Source organism: Lithobates pipiens, unplaced genomic scaffold, assembly GCF_037356315.1.
Source record: "Lithobates pipiens isolate NorthernLeopardFrog02 unplaced genomic scaffold, aLitPip1_a1.2 Scaffold_16, whole genome shotgun sequence".
In the NCBI taxonomy this organism is placed as follows: domain Eukaryota; kingdom Metazoa; phylum Chordata; class Amphibia; order Anura; family Ranidae; genus Lithobates; species Lithobates pipiens.
The window spans coordinates 7,149,037-7,172,345 of record NW_027507748.1 but is presented as its reverse complement, the minus strand read 5'-3'; the positions used below and the strand labels follow the sequence as shown (position 1 = coordinate 7,172,345).

The following is a 23,309-nucleotide window of genomic DNA, read 5'->3' as shown; positions in this document are numbered from 1 at the left end:
AGAAGTTAGCCTGAAGGGTTAGTGAAAGGGGCAGCTGCAGCCAGGTGGATTGGCATTACTTTAAGAGGTGGTGCCGGGATCAGTAGCCACAGGGATGTATACTGGACACTGAAATATGCTACACATCTAGAGGGGCCTTGGGTTCCTTCCTATAACTGGCTTTTGCTAAAAAGCTGACTGAGTGCTCTGCCAGAGTTCTGCATGCAAGTGTGTGCTGGAGGAATAACCTCATTTATCTATATATCTGGAGAGGGCGGGGTGCTTCTGCAAACATACTGATATCACGTTTAATGTGCTGGAGAGAGAAAGAAAAAGTGATAGAGAGCAAATGAATATTAACAGACGTCTGTAGATATTGTCACTTTACCGAGACGGACTCCTGTGTGAGGGTATGTTGTGGAATGAGGGGGACACCAGAGGAGAGGTATGAGGAGGATGTCAGGGGTGATACCAGGAGGGTGATATGAGGAGGTGGTGATACCAGGAGGGTGATATGAGGAGGGGTGATGCCAGGAGGGTGATATGAGGAGGTGGTGATACCAGGAGGGTGATATGAGGAGGGGTGATGCCAGGAGGGTGATATGAGGAGGGGTGATGCCAGGAGGGTGATATGAGGAGGGGTGATACCAGGAGGGTGATATGGGGAGGGGTGATACCAGGAGGGTGATATGGGGAGGGGTAATACCAGGAGGGTGATATGAGGAGGTGGTGATACCAGGAGGGTGATATGAGGAGGGGTGATACCAGGAAGGTGATATGAGGAGGTGGTGATACCAGGAGGGTGATATGAGGAGGTGGTGATACCAGGAGGGTGATATGAGGAGGGGTGACACCAGGAGGGTGATATGAGGAGGGGTGATACCAGGAGGGTTTTACAAGGAGGGAGTGATACCAGGAGGGTGATATGAGGAGGGGTGATACCAGGAGGGTGATATGAGGAGGGGTGATGCCAGGAGGGTGATATGAGGATGGGTGATGCCAGGAGGGTGATATGAGGAGGGGTGATGCCAGGAGGGTGATATGAGGAGGGGTGATGCCAGGAGGGTGATATGAGGATGGGTGATGCCAGGAGGGTGATATGAGGAGGGGTGATGCCAGGAGGGTTTTACAAGGAGGGAGTGATACCAGGAGGGTGATATGAGGAGGGGTGATACCAGGAGGGTGATATGAGGAGGGGTGATGCCAGGAGGGTGATATGAGGATGGGTGATGCCAGGAGGGTGATATGAGGAGGGGTGATGCCAGGAGGGTGATATGAGGAGGGGTGATGCCAGGAGGGTGATATGAGGAGGGGTGATGCCAGGAGGGTGATATGGTTTCACCCCCCTCCTCACATCATCCTCCTAGTATCACCTCCCTGACATCCCCCTTCCTCATATCACACCCCTGGTATCGCCCGCCTCCTCATCATCATTTTTAATTTTTTATTGTTGCACTTTATTTTTGCATCGTTAAAAACACTGCTCCTGAAAAAACAATTGTTTTAAAAAAAAGTGTTGATACGTGTCCCCCAGGGCAGTACCTGGACCCCCATACCCCTTTTATGATCAGCCTTCAAAATGTGTACTTTTGATTTTTCCTGTTCGGCTCACATAGACTTAATTTGGGTTCATCAATCGGGTTAGAACATTTCACTGTTCAAGAGTTCTGCTTCAAATCAGATGGGGGGTCTGGTCAGCCCATCTCTACCCATTGTTATCTATTGAGATTTAGCGGCTGCACAGACACAGCCACCACTCCCAATACGGTTGATTTACTAATGACAAATAGCAGTGACGGCTGGTGTTTTTTTTTTTTGGGGGAGTGGTGAACAACCCCCCCAGGTGGCCGGTGGCGCATCTGCTGGTCGGTCCGGCACTTCTAGTCCAACCAGATCTAGGTGGCGGGTGCCCTCCAGTGCGGGCAGCGGCTCCAGGCTGGCGAGGTGCGAGCAGAGGCTCCAGGGTGGCAGGCTGCGAGCAGAGACTCCAGGGTGGCGGAGTGTGAGCAGTGGCTGCAGGGTGGCGGGCAGCATGCAGCGGCTCCAGGCTGGCGAGGTGCGGGCAGTGGCTCCAGGGTGGCGGGGTGCGAGTAGTGGCTCCAGGGTGGCGGGGTGCAAGCAGCGGCTCCAGGGTGCAAGCAGCAGCTCCAGGGTGGCGGGGTGCGCGCAGAGGCTTCAGGGTGGCGGGGTGCGGGCAGAGGCTTTAGGGTGGTGGGGTGCGGACAGTGGCTCAAGGGTGGCGGGGTGTGAGCAGTGGCTCCAGGGTGGCAGGGTGCGGGCAGCGACTCCAAGGTGACAGGGTGCGGGCAGCAGCTTCAGGGTGGCGGGGTGCAAGCAACAGCTCCAGGGTGGTGGGGTGCGGACAGTGGCTCCAGGGTGACAGGCTGCGAGCAGAGGCTCCAGGGTGGTGGGGTGCAAGCAGAGGCTCCGGGGTGGCAGGCTGCGAGCAGAGGCTCCAGGGTGGCGGGGTGTGAGCAGTGGCTCCAGGGTGGCGGGGTGTGGGCAGTGGCTCCAGGGTGGCAGGGTGCGGGCAGCAGTTTGAGGGTGGTGGGGTGCAAGCAATGGCTCCAGGGTGGTGGGGTGCGAGCAGAGGCTCCAGGGTGGCGGGGTGCGGGCAGCTGCTCCAGGGTGGCATGGTGCAAGCAGCGGCTCCAGGGTTCCTCCATGGCTCCACGTTTTGGCTAATCGGGAATGGGTCTCAGACCCACTTCCTGAATGGCAGGGAGAAGATTTAGTGTGAAAATAGCGCATATGTATTCGCTATCATCACAAAACTGGATGGGACTACCCTTTTGTGAAGCCTATTAGAGCCTCTGGCTCTAATCACGTGCTTCAAAGAAACCCCCCTCCCATTGGAATCAATGAGTCGGGTGCCCTGTATGTAGATTAGGGGGTCAGATGCATGGATGGGGGAGGGCGGCGCCCATGCGCCCCTAATGGGCGGGCTACTTCTGACAAATAGACTGAGCACTTTGTACAGTTGATCCAGAGCTTAGTAGATGAGCATAAGTTCAGCTGACTTCCATCGTCCAATCATGTGCAAGCAAAAATTCTGTTTATTTTTATTTTCCTTGCTTGTGATTGCAAAGAATTCCCAAAGTGAAGATTTACCTCATTTACAAAGCTCTGTAGCAACTGCACTTTGCAGAGTGCACAGTCTGTATGCCTTTAGGAAATCAACCCCAATGTGTCCATTTACGCGGGGTGAGAAGAGTGGGGTGTGAGAGGGGTGGGGGTGAGAGGGGTAGGGTGGTGGTGTGAGAAGAGTGGGGGTGTTAGAAGAGTGAGGGGTGAGAAGGGTGGGTGTGTGAGAGGGGTGGGGGCTAGAGGGGGGTGAGAGGGGTGGGGTGTGAGAGGGGTGGGGGTGGTGGTGTGAGAAGAGTGGGGGTGTTAGAAGAGTGAGGGTGAGAAGGGTGGGTGTGTGAGAAGGGTGAGGGGTGAGAAGGGTGAGGGGTGAGAAGGGTGGGGGGTGAGAAGGGTGGGGGGTCACGCGGCTCTCAGCTGACAGCTCCACCCCTTATGGTCTCTGATAAGACAGTCCTGCAGAGGAGAGATAATGGCGCTGGCAGGCTGCATGGGAGGAAATGTAAATTCATTGTAAGTCCCGAAGGGGGAGAACTAAGAGGAAATTGGAAGAAAATATACAAACACTGAGTTGTACCCTGCCATGGCATGACCCTGACTGTCCAACAATGCAACACACGGCTGTATACAGCTAAATACACAGCTCAGCTACTTCACATGACACACAATGAGAAATGTAGAGTTCTGCTTGGTTCCTAGTTCTTTACTTCTCTTCTTTACTTTACTCTGCATGCTGCGCTGTACTTTGCATACTTTGTACTACTTTATATTTGCGTGCTGTGCTGTACTTTACATACTCTGTACTACATTATCCTGCATGCTGTGCTGTACCGTAGATACTCTATATAGTCCCTGAATGTAACAAATGTAAAAAAAAATATTGCAGCTGAATTCTGTGCACATAATCATCGGGGCAAAGATAGATAAATAAATATATAAGATTCAAGGGTCTTCAACTTCATTCACATGGGCATTGATGCCCATGCATGGTGAACGCGAGGTTTGCTTTTGTGTTTCTAGCCAGTAGGTGCTACTTCAAGCCTATGAATTGGCACTGATGAGGCTGCATTAATGTATGCTGATGAGGCTGCTCTGATGGGCACTGATGGGCGCTAATGAGCCGCACTGATGTGTGCTGATGAGGAGGCACTGATGGGCACTGATAAGGTGGCACGGATGAGGCTGCACTTATGGGCACTGATGGGCATTGATGAGACTGATGTGTGCTGATGAGGAGGCACTGATAAGGCGGCACTGATGAGGCTGCACTTATGGGCACTGATGAGGCTGCACTTATGGACACTGATGGGCATTGATGAGACTGCACTGATGTGCGCTGATGAGGAGGCCTTGTTGGGCACTGACGAGACCACTGATAAGGTGGCACTAATGGACATTGATAAGGCGACCCTGATGAGGCTGCACTGGTGGGCACTGATGAGGCTGCACTGGTGGGCACTGATGAGGATGCACTGGCGGGCACTGATGAGGATGCACTGGCGGGCACTGATGAGGCTGCACTGGTGGGCACTGATGAGGCTGCACTGGCGGGCACTGATGAGGCTGCACTGGTGGGCACTAGGGATGAGCTGAACACCTCCCGGTTCGGTTCGCATCCAGAACATGCAAACCGACCGAAAGTTTGCGCGAACATTCGAACACCATTAAAATCTATGGGACTCGAACGTGAGAAATCAAAAGTGTGAATTTTAAATGCTAATATACAAGTTATTGTCCTAAAAAGGGTTTGGGGACCCGGGTCCTGCCCCAGGGGACATGGGTCAATGCAAAAGAAGTTTTAAAAACTGCAGTTTTTTTTCGGGAGCAGTGATTTTAATGATGCTTAACCACTACAATACAGGGCACTTTCACCCCCTTCCTTCCCAGCCCAATTTTCAGCTTTCATCGCTCTAGCGCTTTCAGTGACAATTGCGCGGTCATGCTACACTGTACCCAAATGAAATTTTTATCATTTTGTTCGCACAAATAGAGCTTTATTTTGGTGGTATTTATTCACAACTTCGTTTTTTATTTTTTGCGATATAAGCGCAAAAAAAGCGTAAATTTGGAAAAAAAACAATATTTTCTTTTTTCTATTTTAAAAGAAATCCAATAAAATCAAATTTTGTCATAAATTTAAGCCAAAATGTATTCTGCTACATGTTTTTGGTAAAAAAAATTCCGTTAACTGTATAATAATTGGTTTGTGTGATCACGGACATATGTACGCAAATGATCATGTACATATGTGTGCAGGTGATCACGTACATGTGTGTGCAGATAATCATTGGGACATGTGATTTTAGTGGGACATATGTGGGGGACATGTTTTTATTATTAGGGACATGTGTTTTATTATTTGGGCACATGTATGTTTTGGGGACATGTATGTTTTGGGGACATGTGTGTTTTGGGGACATGTGTGTTTACACTGTGTGGTGTGTTGTGTGTTTACACTAGATTGGTGATCAGTGAGTAAAAAGCTGTAAAAAAACATCTCATACTCACTGATCATCAGCCGGCTGCAGCGATCTGCTCTCCTCTCCTCAGCGATGACTTCTGTGTGAGGAGAGGAGGAGCCGATTGCCTAGCAACCGGCTGTTTGTTTACATCACATGACGGCCGTGATTGGACACGGCCGTCATGTGATCAGGAGGGCCAATCACAGAGCCCTCCTGCCGATCTGAGATGTGCCGGGTCCGGGTGACACGAGGACATCGGGATCGCGCCGCTGCGCGGGCACGCGCGGGCACGCGCGCGCGCGCGATCCCGCTCCTTCTGAAGGACGTTCCTGAACGTCCTATCAGAAGTAGATGGCTCCCACCCAGCCGTATATATGCATTGGCCGGGTGGGAAGTGGCTATAGTATGCCTGTAAAGTGGCGCATGTTTCCCGTGTTTAGAACAATACCACAGCAAAATTACATTTCGAAAGGAATAAAAGTCATATAAAACTGCTTGCGGCTGTAATGTAATGTCGGGTCCCGGCAATATGGATGAAAATTATTGAGAAAAACTGCATGGGTAACCCCCCAGCCCATTACCAGGCACCCAAATTAAAAAAATAAAAAGCATAGGAGCCCCCAGGCCCTATATACTCAGAACAGCAGTATACAGGCGGTGCAAACAAGACAGGGACTGTGTAGGTTTGTTCTTAAGTTGAATCTGTTTGTAATTTGGAACAGGTACATTTTGTAAGTGTAGCTCCAGCCAAAAAATCTATTTTTAAGCTTTTTAAGCCCACTTAACTGCCATGGTTCAGAGAAGCAGGCTCTCCCCGATCTATGGATAGTGTAGAACCCACTTAGGATACTTTGTCGCAGTAAGTGGGCTTAAGCACCATATAACGATATGGTGCGACCAAATCCCCATATTTTTTGATAATGTTTTTCGAAAATGTCTAGGTGTTTTTAAAAAGCCTTGCTGGGGGTAAATGTTAGTTTTGCATGTGTGCGCTGTAATATTTTTGTTCTGTTGTATGGTCTTATAGCAGCACCATCTTTATGCATTTTTTTTAGGGTGTGCCCCCGCAAATATCTTGTTTGTCTATGATCAGCTGTGTCTGGCGCAGTGATCACAGAGCACGCCGGATGCACCACATGGGGGCAAGAGAGGCAGGGTTCTGGGCGGACACCCATGGACGCCCTCCCAGAACAGGAAACCTGTGCTGTAGCCATATTTTTGGCTGTAGCGCAGGCAGGAAGAGGTTAAATATAATTAAGCTGACTCTTTAAATGCTCTAACTATAAATGGAGAACTTTTCTTAACTGAAGAGGCTACTTTAGTGTAAACTCTGTTACATTCCTGTCTCTGCGTGACAGCGAGTGATACAGAGACGTTTTTGAAAGCTCAGAACTTGAATAATGGGTGCTGTGAAGGGTGTGTATTTCTCTTACAAAATGCGGTAGTGATTACCGTGTGTATATAAAGGGTTAACAGCAGAGAGGACCTGCCCCGGTGATGGCAACTGTCAGTCTGCCGGTGTTCTGCCGTATAGTGTCCGGCCATCAAATAGTGTCCGCCCCGTACTGCGCATGCGCAGTACGGAGCAGACGAAGCTTCGGAAAATCTCCGAAGCTGAACGGCGCCTGCGCCATGAGTGGAGGTGGTAGCCCCACCATCCAAGCGGACATAGGGTTGTGAATATTAGAGGGCCCCTTGTGGACGAGCTTCGCTCGCCACGCTTCGGGCTCGGCCTTGCTGCACTCGGCTCTTTTTTATTCCTACTCTATGTCCACTTGGATGGTGGGGATAGAACCTGGACTCACGGCACAGGCGCCGTTCATCCTCGGCAATTTTCGGAATCTGTGTTGCTGTGTACTGCGCATGCGCAGTACGCAGAGGACACTATCGGATGGAGGACGTTATATGACAAGACACCGGTGCTTAGATTGTTATTCCAGAAAAAAAAAGCATTTTTCTTTTACATGATTGGATGATGGAAATCAGTAGAGCTTCACCTCATTTACAAAGCTCTGGAACAACTGCGCTTTACAAAGTGCACAGTTTATTTGCCTTTAGTAAATCAACCCCATTCGGGAGCCTCACTTCCCTATGCTCTTATGCAGACCTCCCAACATTTTGAGTTTGTAATGAGGGACACCTACTAGCAATTGTATGTAGGGATAGGGCATGCCGCCTGCCACACTCCCTTAACCACTTAAGGACCGAGCCTCTTTCTGAAATTTGTTTACAAGTTAAAAACTGTTTGTTTGTTTTTTTTGCTACAAAATTACTTAGAACCCCCAAACATTATAAAATTTTTTCTAACACCCTAGAGAATAAAATGGCGGCTGTTGCAATATTTTCTGTCACACCGTATTTGCGCAGCCGCCTTAAATACACTTTTTTAAATAAAAAAATAAGTCAACAGTAAAGTAAGCCCAATTTTTATATTGTGAAAGAGGATGTTACACAGAGTAAATTGATACCCAACATGTCACGCTTCAAAATTGCGCCCGCTCGTGGAATGGCGATAAACTTTTACCCTTAAAAAATCTCCATAGGTGATGTTTAAAAAATTCTACAGGTTGCATGTTTTGCGTTAGAGGACATCTAGGGCTAGAATTATTGCTCTCGCTCTACTGATCGCGGCAATACCTCACATGTGTCGTTTGAACACCGTTTTCGTTTCAAATATTTTATTGAAAAATTAAACAAGGCACATAGAAATAAGCAGAACAGTTTGCTGTAACAACCATGACAGAATATAGTTTAGTAGGCTACTACCTATTATTGTCAAAGGGTATAGAACAAACAGTACTAAAGCGCATTCGTAAGCCTTCCAGATGTTGGAGTTCGCAAACGAGAAGCATCCAAGTAAGAAGTCATAACAGGATAAAAAAGCAAAAGAAAATTAACCGCTTCCATTTAGAGGAGAAACATATAATAGACAATGCTTTGATGGCAGCAGTCACTTCAGGTGATATTGTAGAGTAGTGTTCCGCTGAGAGAATTGTATACATAGATCAGAAAGAGAGAGAAGGAAACAGAGGGAAGTAGAAGAAAAAAAGGGGGAAAGGAGAATTGGAACAAAGACATAAGACAAGGAGAGAAGCAAAGAAAGAGGAGGGAAAGGTATGGTCGGAGAGCCCGGGGAACCCGCAGGGTCTAGAATAAGAATCAGCGTGAGTTAAGGGGCCATAAGACGTGTATCGAAATCTTTTGGTAGAAAATGGTCCACCCAAGGTTGCCAAATCCTATTGAATAAAGGAATTCTATCTAGCACTATGGCTTCAATTTTAGCGTGTATCATCGCTTGAGTAATTCTATGTTTGGTCTCAGTTATATTCAGTGACGGGGTCCTCCAGGCCTTCGCGATCGTTTGTTTGGCCGCAGTTAGTACTTGAAGGAAGAGTCTATTTCGGGCTTTAGTAAGATTCTGAGGCAGATAATTTAACAGGGCTGATGCTGGGTCTGGTGTCACAGGGTATTGCAACAATGTGGTTAGCATATGAAAAATTGAAGACCAGAAATTTGCCACAATGGGACAAGTCCACCAAATGTGGAGATGGGTGCCCCGCTCGTTGCAGCCCCTGAAGCAATCAGGTGGATAGCCAGGAACAAATTTAGAGATTCTAGAGGGTACTAGGTACCATCGCATCAGAACCTTGTAACTTGCTTCAGATGCCACAACATTTTGTGATGAATTTTTGGTGTTGGTCCAAATATCAGACCAGGCTTCCGCGTCAAGGTTAAGTGACAAATCCCTGGTCCATGCGATAGCATAGGGCGGGAGGTCTTCCACTATATTAGAGAGGCAAGAGTATAAACCTGAAATAATGCCCGGGGCATGGGGGTCAGAGGAGCATAATGATTCAAACGGGGTCATGGAATTAAAATTAGAATTAGAATCAGGGGTGATATATGCCTGGAAAAAGTGGATTATTTGAAGATAGTGAAAACATTCTGTGGGGTGCAGATGAGCTTGTGCCTGTAGGGCGGAAAATGTGGCGAGAGATCTTCTCGAGGAGAAGTCACAAACTCTAGTTAGGTTTGCTCGGGTCCAGGCTGAGAAAGCGTTCGGCTCCGCAAGGGCCGGATAAAAATTCGGATGACCCAAAAATGAGAGCAGAGGATGATGCGGGGATAGCAATTTAAAGGGAATACTTACCTTATGCCAAATTTTAAGGGAGTGGCTCGTAATGGGGTTCGTAAGTGATCTGCATGCCAGGGTGTAAGCCAAAGTAAGTTGGAAACAGAGATTGGATGTGCATCCACTGCTTCTAGACTGACCCACAGCGGGATTTCAGATTTGGCATGGTATAAGGTCAATTGGGCTATCTGCGCTGCATAGTAGTAGTTTCTGAAGCATGGAATACCCAGTCCCCCGCGGAGTTTATGTCGAAAAAGAACAGCCCTAGAGACCCTAGGTCTAACATTACCCCAAATATATTTAAAAGTTCGACTTTGAATAGTCTTATGGAAGTATAGAGGGACCATAACTGGAAGGGTTCTATATAAGTATAACAACTTTGGTAACAAAGACATTTTAACAGCCGCAATGCGACCAAGCCAAGAAACACATAAGGGATGCCAAGAATTAAGAAGGGATGTTAGGCTACGAAGCATGGGCAAGTAGTTAGTTTGGTATAGATGGGCAGGGTTACTAGTTAATTTCACTCCTAGATAGGGAATATAAGAGGTGGACCATTGAAATGGATAGTTCGTGCGTAAACTTTGAAGTGTGTCTGTAGGAAGGGATACTGCTAAAGCCTTAGACTTAGCCTGGTTAACCTCAAGGCCTGAGATTAGCGCAAACAAGTCAAGGAGTTTGAACAAGTTAGGTAGGGTTGTATGAGGTGAGGTTATAAATAATAGGGCATCGTCTGCAAAGAGACATAATTTGTGCATCGTGGAGGCTATTTCTAATCCCCTAATGTCAGGATTAGACCTGATCAAAGCTGCAAGGGGCTCAATAGCGAGGGCAAAGAGCAGGGGCGAGAGAGGGCACCCCTGCCTGGTGCCACGCTGGATAGGAAATCTAACTGAGTTAAAGCCGGAGTATCTAACGAATGCTTGGGGATTAGCATATAATGCCTCAATCCAACGAAGGAAGTGAGGGCCAAAACCCCATTTGGACAATATATATGTAAGATAAGGCCAGGAGACGGTATCGAACGCTTTCCGAATGTCGTGGGACAAGAGGTGCATAGGGATGCCCCGAGTTCTCGCCAAGTGTTGTAATAGAATGACCCGGTGTACGTTATCGCTAGCTTGACGTTTAGGAATAAATCCCACCTGATCTTTATGAATTAATCCTCCAATATGTGGGTTTAATCTTGTGGACAGGATTTTTGCTAAAAGTTTTACGTCTAGGTTCAAGAGTGATATGGGTCTGTAATTTGACCATACAGAGTGGTCAGCATCAGGTTTGGGTATCATAGAGACCGAAGCCGTAAGCGTCTCGGCACCGAAGACGCTCCCTTTCAACAGAGCATTAAAGGAATTCGCCAAGAGAGGGGACAGAACTTCCGCAAACTTTTTATAGTACAGCCCAGTGAAACCATCAGGGCCGGGTTGCTTATTGGGTTTAAGTAATTTGATAGCTTGAGTTACCTCAGATGGCGAGATCTCTTCCTCAAAGGCGCTGCGGACAGGGATAGGGAGGGAGGGAATCTGTAAGTTACGAAATAGAGCCTCAGCTTTATCAATAGGAAAGGAGGCAGGGGATTCATATAGTTTGGCAAGGCGTTTAGAAAATTCATTCACTATTCTGGCTGGGTTGCTGGTGTGGGTCCCATTGTGGAGTTTGAGTCTGATTGGTTTGTGGATACGCTCCGGCTGTCTAAGGCGGAGAGCCAAAAATGTATCAGGCTTGTTAGATTTCGTATAAATAGAGTGATAGGCCCTACGCAAAGATTTGTCAGCAGCGTCAGAAAAGAGCAAGTCCAATTCAAGACGGATGTTATCTAACTTAGACTTGTTCGACTCTGAGGGAGTAGTTTGAAATAGTAGAAACTGGCGTTGGTATTCGGATTCTAAATAGTGTATACGATCAAGTCTATCTTTTTTGAGGAAAGAGGCCGTAGAAATGCATTTACCCCGTATAACAGGTTTATGGGCTTCCCATAAAAGAACGGGGGAAGTGCCTGGGACGGCATTGTGCATGAGATAATCACGTAATGCTACTTCGATGTCAAGTCTAAAAGATTCGTTCGTGAGATATTTATCGTTCATGCGCCAAAATCTTTCGCTGGACTGTGGCACAAGTGAAGAGATAGTGGTAATCACTGCACAATGGTCGGACCAGGTGATTGGGTGAATGAGAGATTGGAGCAGGACGGGAGAGGATGCTACTGGGATAAATATGTGGTCAATTCTGGAAAATGAATTGTGAGGATTAGAGAAAAAGGTGAACACCGTTTTCATATGCGGGCGCTACTCACTTATGCGCTCACTTCTGCGTGCAAGTTCGGGGGTAGGGGCGTGTTTACATTTTTTTATTATTATTTATTTTACCTTTTTAGTTTTTATTTTTACACTGTTCATTTTCTTCCTTTTGCAAGGAATGTAAACATCCATTGTAATAGGAATATGGCATGACAGGACCTCTTAAATATGATATGTGGGGTCAAAAGGACCTCGGATCTCATATTTACACTAAAATGCAATAAAAAAAAAAAATCTGATCACCTCCGCCGCTACCGACAGCTCCGGTAAGCGGCGGAGGGCACCGGAGCGTGACGGGAGGGGGGCCGAAGAAGAGGATACCAGGGTTATGGCAGCTAGCTGGTGCCATAACAACGATATCCCTCTTCAAAGTCAGGGCGTATATCGGCGTGCGGCGGTCCGGAAGTGATTAAAGGAGAATTAACCCCAAAAAAGTTAATCAAATCCACAAGAGTTTTTTTTTTTGTTTTACCACTCCTATTCCTTTATATTGGCTCTTAAAATGTACAAATTTAGAAATTGGATGAAAGGTTTAGCACTGGGAAACACTTTTTGAAAGATAAAAAGCACATTTTATATACAACAATATAGATCAGACCAAAATGAGGGACAAATGAGGGGGGACAGAGGGACATTGCTCCAAATCAGGGACAGGCCCTCGAAATCAGGGACAGTTGGGAGCTATGCTTATGGTATAACCAACATGGAAGAGAATGGCTGCCAAAGTATATCTGTACCCGACACTGCCACTTCCGGGTATTTATGTCCCCCCCATCCCAGGAGAAGGAGCAGGTGTGTCCCCTGGCAGTGACATTTACCACTAGCTGTCGAGCCATCATAAGATATCACTGCCAGTTTGCAGTAAGTGCCCCCAACCTTCCCCGGGGAGGACTCCTACAAAAGGTGCTTCAGAACTAGAAACCTTCACAATGTGAGTAAACAGGGCCGTCTTTAACCACCTTCAGACCGGACCATTTTGCTGGTAAATGACCAGAGGTCTTTTTACAATTTGGCACTGCGCTGCTTTAACTGGTAATTGCGCGGTCATGCAATGTTGTACCCAAACAAAATTTGCGTCTTTTTCTTCCCACAAATAGAGCTTTCTTTTGATGGTATTTGATTGCCTCTGCGATTTTTATTTTTTGCGATATAAACGTAAAAAGACCGCAAATTTTGAAAAAAAATGATATTTTCTAATTTTTGTTATTAGAAAAATCCAATAAACTCAATTTTAGTCATACATTTAGGCCAAAATGTATTCAGCCACATGTCTTTGGTAAAAAAAAAGTCAATAATTGTATATTTATTGGTTTGCGCAAAAGTTGTCACATCTACAAACTAAGGTACGTTTTCTGGAATTTACGCAGCTTTTAGTTTACGACTGCCTATCTCATTTCTTGAGGTGCTAAAATGGCAGGGCAGTACAAACCCCCCCAAATGACCCCATTTTGGAAAGTAGACACCCTAAGGAAATTGATAAGTGGCATGTTGAGCCCATTGAATATTTTATTTTTTTGCCTCAAGCGATTGAATAATGACAAAAAAAAAAAATTTTTTTTTTTTTACACAAAGTTGTCACTAAATGATATATTGCTCACACATGCTATGGACATATGTGAAATGACACCCCAAAATAAATTCTGCTGCTTCTCCTGAGTACGGGGATACCACATATGTGGGACTTTTTGGGAGCCTAGCCGCGTACGGGGCCCTGAAAACCAAGCACCGCCTTCAGGCTTTCTAAGGGCGTAAATTTTTGATTTCACTTCTCACTACCTATTACAGTTTTGAAGGCCATAAAATGCCAAGATGGCACAAAACACCCACAAATGACCCCATTTTAGAAAGTAGACACCCCAAGCTATTTGCTGAGAGGCATTTTGAGTCCATGGAATATTTTATATTTTGCCACAAGTTGCGGGAAAATTACAAACTTTAATTTTTTATTTTTTTTTTCACAAAGTTGTCACTAAATGATATATTGCTCACACATGCTATGGGCATATGTGAAATGACACCTCAAAATAAATTCTGCTGCTTCTCCTGAGTACGGGGATACCACATATGTGGGACTTTTTGGGAGCCTAGCCGCGTACGGGGCCCCGAAAACCAAGCACCGCCTTCAGGCTTTCTAAGGGCGTTACAGTTTTGAAGGCCATAAAATGCCAAGATGGCACAAACCCCCCCCCAAATGACCCCATTTTGGAAAGTAGACACCCCTAAATTTAGGGGTACACTAGTGAGACTAGGTAATAAATGGCGGGTGCCCTGAAACTATAAAAAAAATAACTAACCAACCAGCGTCACCTGTAACAGTTATATGGTGATCACTGGTGAAAGGGTTAACTAGGGGGCAATCAGGGGGCTTTATGCGGTAGTATATGGGGGTCCCTGGCGCTATAAAAAGCTGCGGCGAACCTAAATACCTACCTGCCTAACTAGCGTCACCTGTGACACTAATACAGTGATCAGAAAAATGATCGCTTATTAGGCTGGGTTCACACTGGAGCGATGCGGGAACGCCACGAATCCGCAGCGGGTTCCCGCATCACATGCCTCCCGGCGGCAGTTCACACTGCCCTATGCGAACTGCTGGGAGTGTCAGTGAAATGTTAATGACACCCCCAGATCAGTTCGCATATCGCAGTGCGATCTGCAAACTCGGATCGCATGGTGTGAACACCCATGCGATCCGATTCTGCTGCGGACCAAAAAAAGGGTCCCGTGCGAGTTTGCGGCGGGTGCGGCGGGTGCAACGCGAATTCAGCCATACTATCTGTATGGCTGAACTCGAATCGCACAGAGATCGGATGTGATTTGCACTGCAGTGCGGTGCGAATCACATCCGTTCTCATAAACCGCTGCAATGTGAACCCAGCCTTAGTGACACTGGCGACGGGGGTGATCACGGGGTTAAACTTTTATTGAGGGGGTTAGGGGGGTACCTTAGAACTAAAGGGGGCTAACCCTAACTGCCCTAACAGTTATTACAGTCACAAATGACACCAATGCAAAAAAAAAAAAAGCAATTGGTGTCACTGTGACTGGGGGGGCAGGGGTAATTGGGGGGTGATCGGGGGGTAAAGGGGGGGTGTGAGTGTGCCTGGCATGTTCTACTGTATGTGTGGTGTGTTGGTGCAACTCACCGAACCTCTCTCCTCGGTGCCGGAACGAAAAATACCGACACGGAGGAGAGAATACATCACTTCCTCTCCTGTGTTTACATTACAGGAGAGGAAATGATGTCACGGGACATTTTCATTCGTCGGGAGCGATCGCGAGGGGGTGGCCATGAATGAATAGCCGTCCCCTCATCCGGGATCGCTCCCGAACGAATACCGACCGCCGCAGGCACCGGGCGGGGGCCCGATCGGGCCCCCGACCGGCGGGCAGGCAAGGACGTACATGTAAGCCCTTATGCCTGCCCGTGCCATTCTGTCGACGTACATCGTCGTGCGGCGGTCGGCAAGTGGTTAATATTGGACCCTGGGCAAAAACATTTCTTGGGGCCCCCCCTGCAATTTCACTCTCCACCAGCTCTGAGACATAAAATAAATAGCAGCTAGACTTAAAATCTGTTTACTGTATCAGATCAGGCAGCAGTTGTGATTGGTTGCCAGCGGTTACAGCATATCATTACTGACTGGTTGCTAGAGGTTACAGCACACATTACGGCTCACTGATTAGTTGCTAGAGGTTACAGCACATCATTTCTGCTTATCAATTGGTTGCTAGAGATTACTATACAGTATTACTGCTCACTGATTGGTTGTTAGAGGTTACAGCACATCATTTCTGCTTATCAGTTGGTTGCTAGAGATTACTATACAGTAATACTGCTCACTGATTGGTTGCTAGAGGTTACAGAAAATCATTTCTGCTTATCAATTGGTTGCTAGAGATTACTATACAGTATTACTGCTCACTGATTGGTTGCTAGAGGTTACAGCACATCATCTCCTCAGTGCAGGGGGGCATGATATACATATGAATGTCGCCTTTATTTACATATCAATGCCGCCGGCCGCAGCTATTTACTTATGAATGCCGGTTATTTACACGGAAACACAGGGTCTGCCAGTGAGTCGTCTGTACACAACAATAGGGCAGAGCTGGGCAGCATTAGTAGCAGCACTTCACACTGAGATATCAGGACACAGCACAGGACTAAAACTTCAAAGGATAAGGGAATTTAAACTGGAATAGTTGACAAGTATGAGGCAGCAGCTTTGGGCCCCACAACAATGACAGGGCCCAGGGCAACTGCCCCTTTTCCCTGCCTTAAAGATGGCCCTGTGTGTAAATGAGACATTTACTTGTAGGCAGATGTTAGAGCAGGTCCCCCTTTAAGGTGCCTCCTCGCTCTGGGAGAAGGCTGGGAGTCTAGCTAGGACCAGGGTGGGAGGTGAGACAGACAGGAGAGGAAAAGGCTACATCTATCTGTTGTGCTCCTGCTCGCCCCCCTCCTGGGATGGAGCTGTCCAGAGGCTCCCCATCCTAGCCACAGGAAAGAAGCAGAGCAGGGATGGGACTGCAGGATTTGAGCCGAACTGAGAATAACAGTTCAGCCGGACGGGAAACCAGTTGAGGGCGGAGGTAGAGAGGAAGCTGTCGCTACTAAGGTACCATCCACCTTGTTACCGTAGACCATTGTGAGTAAGCTGAGGCCAGTACCAGAGCAGTCTTCTCACCAGCCGGGTATGGTGAAGAAGTGGAAAAACCTACTGCGCAGCACGACTCGTGCATATGCAGTAGGGAGCCAGGCTGTGAAGCCGCAAGGCTTCAATGCCTGGTTCCCTTGCCAAAGATGGCGGCACCTCCACCTGAGAGCCCGAGGAACGGATCGGCTTTGGGTGAGGACATCGCGGGCATCCTGGACAAGTAAGTGTCCATATTTTAAAAGTCAGCAGCTACAGTATTTGTAGCTGCTGACTTAAAAAATAATAACTTGGCGGAACTCCGCTTTAAGTACAAGTACCGTTAGTGACTGTTGAAAGATTTGTTGCCATAGGAGACAGCGGTCCTACCTATACAGAAGTGGTGTCCGGCTGGAGGCCTTCCACTGTATAGCTGTCTACCTATAGAAGTCTTGGCGTCTGCCAATTATCATTGCATCTACTTAAGGGTGTCCTGGCCCTAAAACGAACCCTCTCTCCCGCAATTCTTGTTCAAGAGACAATAAATCTCTTTGCATTCAAAAAGTGCCTGGCGCCCATCACTTCAGCTTGTATTACACCCACCATGCCTTGTAACCCACTCTAAAGAAGGATGTCAGCTCTCCCTGACTCTGGAGGTCGCCCTTAGGCCTTTAGGGGTCGGGGCCCTTGCTACACATTACATATGAAATACATGAGTATGCATAACATCTAATACACCCGTCACGTTTCGCGAGATGTAACTCGCTCTTCAGGGGTGGATGCATGTAGGACATATCTGAAAATGAATGACTAAAAAGGTAATGTAACACATGAATAAATAATGGACATGTGACGGGGGGCCCCTGGAACCAAGAATCCCTTGCAAAGGGTGGGAAACCCATGTTTCAGCTCCTCATGCACCTCTTATGTCTAAGTCACCCTGTGCCATCCTGGCACAATGTGAGTGAGAAAATATATCTTGAATTACTTAAAATGGGACAGTAATATTTATCCACAATATCTCCCAGGATATATGTAAAGACTATTCTTGGTTTTTTTAATTCTGAACTCAACATGTTAAATAAGAGAGTTGATCACATTGGACTCTAGATCTGGGTAGGAGCCGGACAGTCTACTCCTACTATAGTTTGTTGCCTACTAGGCTGAGGAGGGGAGAAGATCACTGTTTGTATTGGTAATTGTAATTAGCTCCTGCTATTGTGTGAAGGTGTCCTGTGTTTATACTCATGATAATGTATAATCTACTGTGTGAAGCTCGGTGACAACAAGTCTGACCTGTAGTCAAATCCTGATTAATCATAACAATGCTCAGGAGGGCATGGAGTCACATTGTCTGCTTTAAGGGATTAGTTAATTAGCTCATGTTAATTAGGTTTCTGGTTACAGTTGTATTGTTAGAGTAATATGAGCAGGAGGGAGGAACCTCCTCTTCTACTGTATATAAGACTTGTATTTTGGTTCTAAAATAAAGAGTCCATGCTAAGCAACTAAACAAGTATTGTCTTGTTTTGTGCTTGTTAGCGGTTGGAATATCTGATATCTATATTCAGACTGGGAGGAAGCAGTATATGACGACAGCACTCAAGAGGAGTGTATGACGTTCTGTTACAGGACACATGGTAAGAGGGGCCTTACAGAGAAGAAAATACCCCATACTCTCCAATCAGCAAGGCCTAGGTGGCTGTGGCTATGTTTACCGGGAATGGCTACCAAGAATGGCAGTAATATATGCTTGGGAAGGGAGCTGAGGGAGTGGAGTCAACCAAAAAACCCAGACCAAGGAATGATGGGAAGGCGGACATGGCATGGGTAGAAATGTGGTTAGGAGAGACCGCTCTGACGACTGAAGGCTTTAAACTGTACCATCAGATTAATTTGCAATCCACTTCTTTGCTCATTGGTGAATTTATAAGTTTATTTGAAACTTAATACCCAAATGGCTATAACCTTTGAGGTTATATATACCACGACTTGGTAAATGAAAAATTATTTTTGAGCCGCCTAACCAATCCCCCATGTCCGCCATAGGGGGAACATAGGGGTCCGTCTTTTGTTCTTAAAGCTATCTTTTGAATCTTGGATATCCTCCTGAAGAAGCGGGTGTTCCGCGAAACTAGTAGAGGAGACCCTGTACGCCACTAGAATTTAACTCTTTTTGAGTATCTGTAAACAACATTTATATTGTGGTGTACAATGATTCATATTTTAATAAGGATGTTCTGTATATTGTTTGTCCTTTTATGTATTTATTAACCACTTGCCGACCGCCGCACGACGATGTACGTCGACAGAATGGCACGGGCAGGCATAAGGGCTTACATGTACGTCCTTGCCTGCCCGCGGGTCGGGGGCCCGATCGGGCCCCCGCCCGGTGCCTGCGGCGGTCGGTATTCGTTCGGGAGCGATCCCGGACGAGGGGACGGCCATTCATTCATGGCCACCCCCTCGCGATCGCTCCAGACGAATGAAAATGTCCCGTGACATCACTTCCTCTCCTGTAATGTAAACACAGGAGAGGAAGTGATGTATTCTCTCCTCCGTGTCGGTATTTTTCGTTCCGGCACCGAGGAGAGAGCATCGGTGAGTTGCACAAGCACTACACTACACAGTAGAACATGCCAGGCACACTCACACCCCCCCTTTACCCCCCGATCACCCCCCAATTACCCCTTCCCCCCCAGTCACAGTGACACCAATTGCTTTTTTTTTTTTTTTTTGCATTGGTGTCATTTGTGACTGTAATAACTGTTAGGGCAGTTAGGGTTAGCCCCCTTTAGTTCTAATGTGCCCCCCTAACCCCCCCAATAAAGGTTTAACCCCGTGATCACCCCCCCTCGCCAGTGTCACTAAGGCTGGGTTCACATTGCAGCGGTTTATGATAACGAATGTGATTCGCACCGCACTGCAGTGCAAATCACATGCGATCTCTGTGCGATTCGAGTTCAGCTATACAGATAGTATGGCTGAATTCGTGTCGCACCCGCCGCACCCGCCGCAAACTCGCACGGGACCCTTTTTTTGGTCCGCAGCAGAATCGGATCGCATGGGTGTTCACACCATGCCATCCGATTCCTGTCCAAGTTTGCAGATCGCACTGCGATATGCGAACTGATCTGGGGGTGTCATTAACATTTCACTGACACTCCCAGCAGTTCGCATAGGGCAGTGTGAACTGCCGCCGGGAGGCATGCGATGCGGGAACCCGCCGCGGATTCGTGGCGTTCCCGCATCGCTCCAGTGTGAACCCAGCCTAATAAGCGATCGTTTTTCTGATCGCTGTATTAGTGTCACAGGTGACGCTAGTTAGGCAGGTAGGTATTTAGGTTCGCCGCAGCTTTTTATAGCGCCAGGGACCCCCATATACTACCGCATAAAGCCCCCTGATTGCCCCCTAGTTAACCCTTTCACCAGTAATCACCATATAACTGTTACAGGTGACGCTGGTTGGTTAGTTATTTTTTATAGTTTCAGGGCACCCGCCATTTATTACCTAATAAAGGTTTAACCCCCTGATCACCCGGCGGGTGTCATTTGTGACTGTAATAACTGTTAGGGCAGTTAGGGTTAGCCCCATTTAGTTCTAAGGTACCCCCCTAACCCCCCCCAATAAAGGTTTAACCCCGTGATCACCCCCCGTCGCCAGTGTCACTAAGGCTGGGTTCACATTGCAGCGGTGTATGAGAACGGATGTGATTCGCACCGCACTGCAGTGCAAATCACATCCAATCTCTGTGCGATTCGAGTTCAGCCATACAGATAGTATGGCTGAATTCGTGTCGCACCCGCCGCACCCGCCGCAAACTCACACGGGACCCTTTTTTTGGTCCGCAGCAGAATCGGATCGCATGGGTGTTCACACCATGCGATCCGAGTTTGCAGATCGCACTGCGATATGCGAACTGATCTGGGGGTGTCATTAACATTTCACTGACCCTCCCAGCAGTTCGCATAGGGCAGTGTGAACTGCCGCCGGGAGGCATGTGATGCGGGAACCCGCCGCGCATTCGTGGCGTTCCCGCATCGCTCCAGTGTGAACCCAGCCTAATAAGCGATCGTTTTTCTGATCACTGTATTAGTGTCACAGGTGACACTAGTTAGGCAGGTAGGTATTTAGGTTCGCCGCAGCTTTTTATAGCGCCAGGGACCCCCATATACTACCGCATAAAGCCCCCTGATTGCCCCCTAGTTAACCCTTTCACCAGTGATCACCATATAAATGTTACAGGTGACGCTGGTTGGTTAGCTATTTTTTTTTATAGTTTCAGGGCACCCGCCATTTATTACCTAGTCTCACTAGTGTACCCCTAAATTTAGGGGTGTCTACTTTCCGAAATGGGGTCATTTGGGGGGGGTTTGTGCCATCTTGGCATTTTATGGCCTTCAAAACTGTAACTCCCTTAGAAAGCCTGAAGGCGGTGCTTGGTTTTCGGGGCCCCGTACGCGGCTAGGCTCCCAAAAAGTCCCACATATGTGGTATCCCCGTACTCAGGAGAAGCAGCAGAATTTATTTTGGGGTGTCATTTCACATATGCCCATAGCATGTGTGAGCAATATATCATTTAGTGACAACTTTGTGAAAAAAAAAAAAATAAATTAAAGTTTGTAATTTTCCCGCAACTTGTGGCAAAATATAAAATATTCCATGGACTCAAAATGCCTCTCAGCAAATAGCTTAGGGTGTCTACTTTCTAAAATGGGGTCATTTGTGGGGGTTTTGTGCCATCTTGGCATTTTATGGCCTTCAAAACTGTAATAGGTAGTGAGAAGTGAAATCAAAAATTTACGCCCTTAGAAAGCCTGAAGGCGGTGCTTGGTTTTCGGGGCCCCGTACACGGCTAGGCTCCCAAAAAGTCCCACATATGTGGTATCCCCGTACTCAGGAGAAGCAGCAGAATTTATTTTGGGGTGTCATTTCACATATGCCCATAGCATGTGTGAGCAATATATCATTTAGTGACAACTTTGTGTAAAAAAAAAAAAAAAAATTTTTTTTTGTCATTATTCAATCGCTTGAGGCAAAAAAATAAAATATTCAATGGGCTCAACATGCCACTTATCAATTTCCTTAGGGTGTCTACTTTCCAAAATGGGGTCATTTGGGGGGGTTTTGTACTGCCCTGCCATTTTAGCACCTCAAGAAATGAGATAGGCAGTCGTAAACTAAAAGCTGCGTAAATTCCAGAAAACGTACCTTAGTTTGTAGATGTGACAACTTTTGCGCAAACCAATAAATATACAATTATTGACTTTTTTTTTACCAAAGACATGTGGCTGAATACATTTTGGCCTCAATGTATGACTAAAATTGAGTTTATTGGATTTTTCTAATAACAAAAAGTAGAAAATATCATTTTTTTTCAAAATTTGCGGTCTTTTTACGTTTATATCGCAAAAAATAAAAATCGCAGAGGCAATCAAATACCATCAAAAGAAAGCTCTATTTGTGGGAAGAAAAGGACGCAAATTTTGTTTGGGTACAACATTGCATGACCGCGCAATTACCAGTTAAAGCAGCGCAGTGCCAAATTGTAAAAAGACCTCTGGTCATTTACCAGCAAAATGGTCCGGTCTGAAGGTGGTTAAACATTAGTAAACCTTAAAATCATATCTTTGTTTGACTTTAAAGTACCGGAATAGTCCAAGCAACATTTTTTTGGTTTGGGTTTTGTCCTAGAAGGCTAGCGTGAACGGCTGCCCCAGCACCCCCATACCAAACAACCTCTTGATGGGTAGAAATGAGTGACCTTGGAGGTCCTGGATAATCCGTTCAGGTGTCAACTATAATATAATATAATATGTATATAATCAAACATTGAATTGGCAAAATAATCATGAAGTATATAATGGAATGCATGTATAAACCAACCTGTTTGTGATAATAAGGCCTTATTATCCGTCCTACCATCGCAACAGGTTGGTTTATACATGCATTCCATTATATACTTCATGATTATTTTGCCAATTCAGCAATATATCATTATATACATATTATATTATAGTTGACACCTGAACGGATTATCTAGGACCTCCAATGTCACTCATTTCTACCCATGCCATGTCCACCTTCCCATCATTCCTTGGTTTGGGTTTCTTGGTTGACTCCGCTCCCTCAGCTCCCTTCCCAAGCATATATTGCTGCCATCCTCGGTGAACACAGCCACAAGCACCTAGGCCTTGCCGATTGGCGAGTATGGGGGGTCTTTTCTTTCTCTGTAAGGCCCCTCTTACCATTTGTCCATTATTTATACATGTGTTACATTACCCTTTTTGGTTATTCATTTTCAGATATATCCTACATGCATCCACCCCTGAAGAGCGAGTTTCATAGGTTCATAGTTAGTAAGGTTGAAATAAAAGACACCAGTCCATCCAGTTCAACCTGAGTGTCTACAATTGTCCCTATCCCTGTACATTACACACTCACATTGGTCCCTACCCTCAAGGATCCCACAATCCAAGGTCCCCATTCATATACTAGGGCCAATTGTGGACAGAAGCCAATTAACCTACCAGCATGTCTTTGGAGTGTGGGAGGAAACCGGAGTACCCGGAGGAAACCCACGCAGGCACAGGGAGAACATGCAAACTCCAGGCAGGTAGTGTCGTGGTTGGGATTGGAACCAGCAACCCTTCTTCCTGCTAGGCGAGAGTGCTAACCACTACACCACTGTGCCGCCTGACATGAAGTGAGTTACAT

General features: G+C 46.7%; 1 protein-coding gene across 1 annotated transcript in view; it reads left to right on the top strand.

Annotated features, from left to right (window-relative positions):
• The first annotated feature begins 292 nt into the window (after nucleotides 1–292).
• LOC143981499 (uncharacterized) overlaps nucleotides 293–23,309 on the top strand; it is a 113,297-nt gene continuing 90,280 nt past the window's right edge. The window contains exon 1 of the mRNA XM_077479366.1: nucleotides 293–389. The gene's annotated coding sequence lies outside the window, so the exon portion shown is untranslated. The remainder of the gene's footprint in view (nucleotides 390–23,309) is intronic.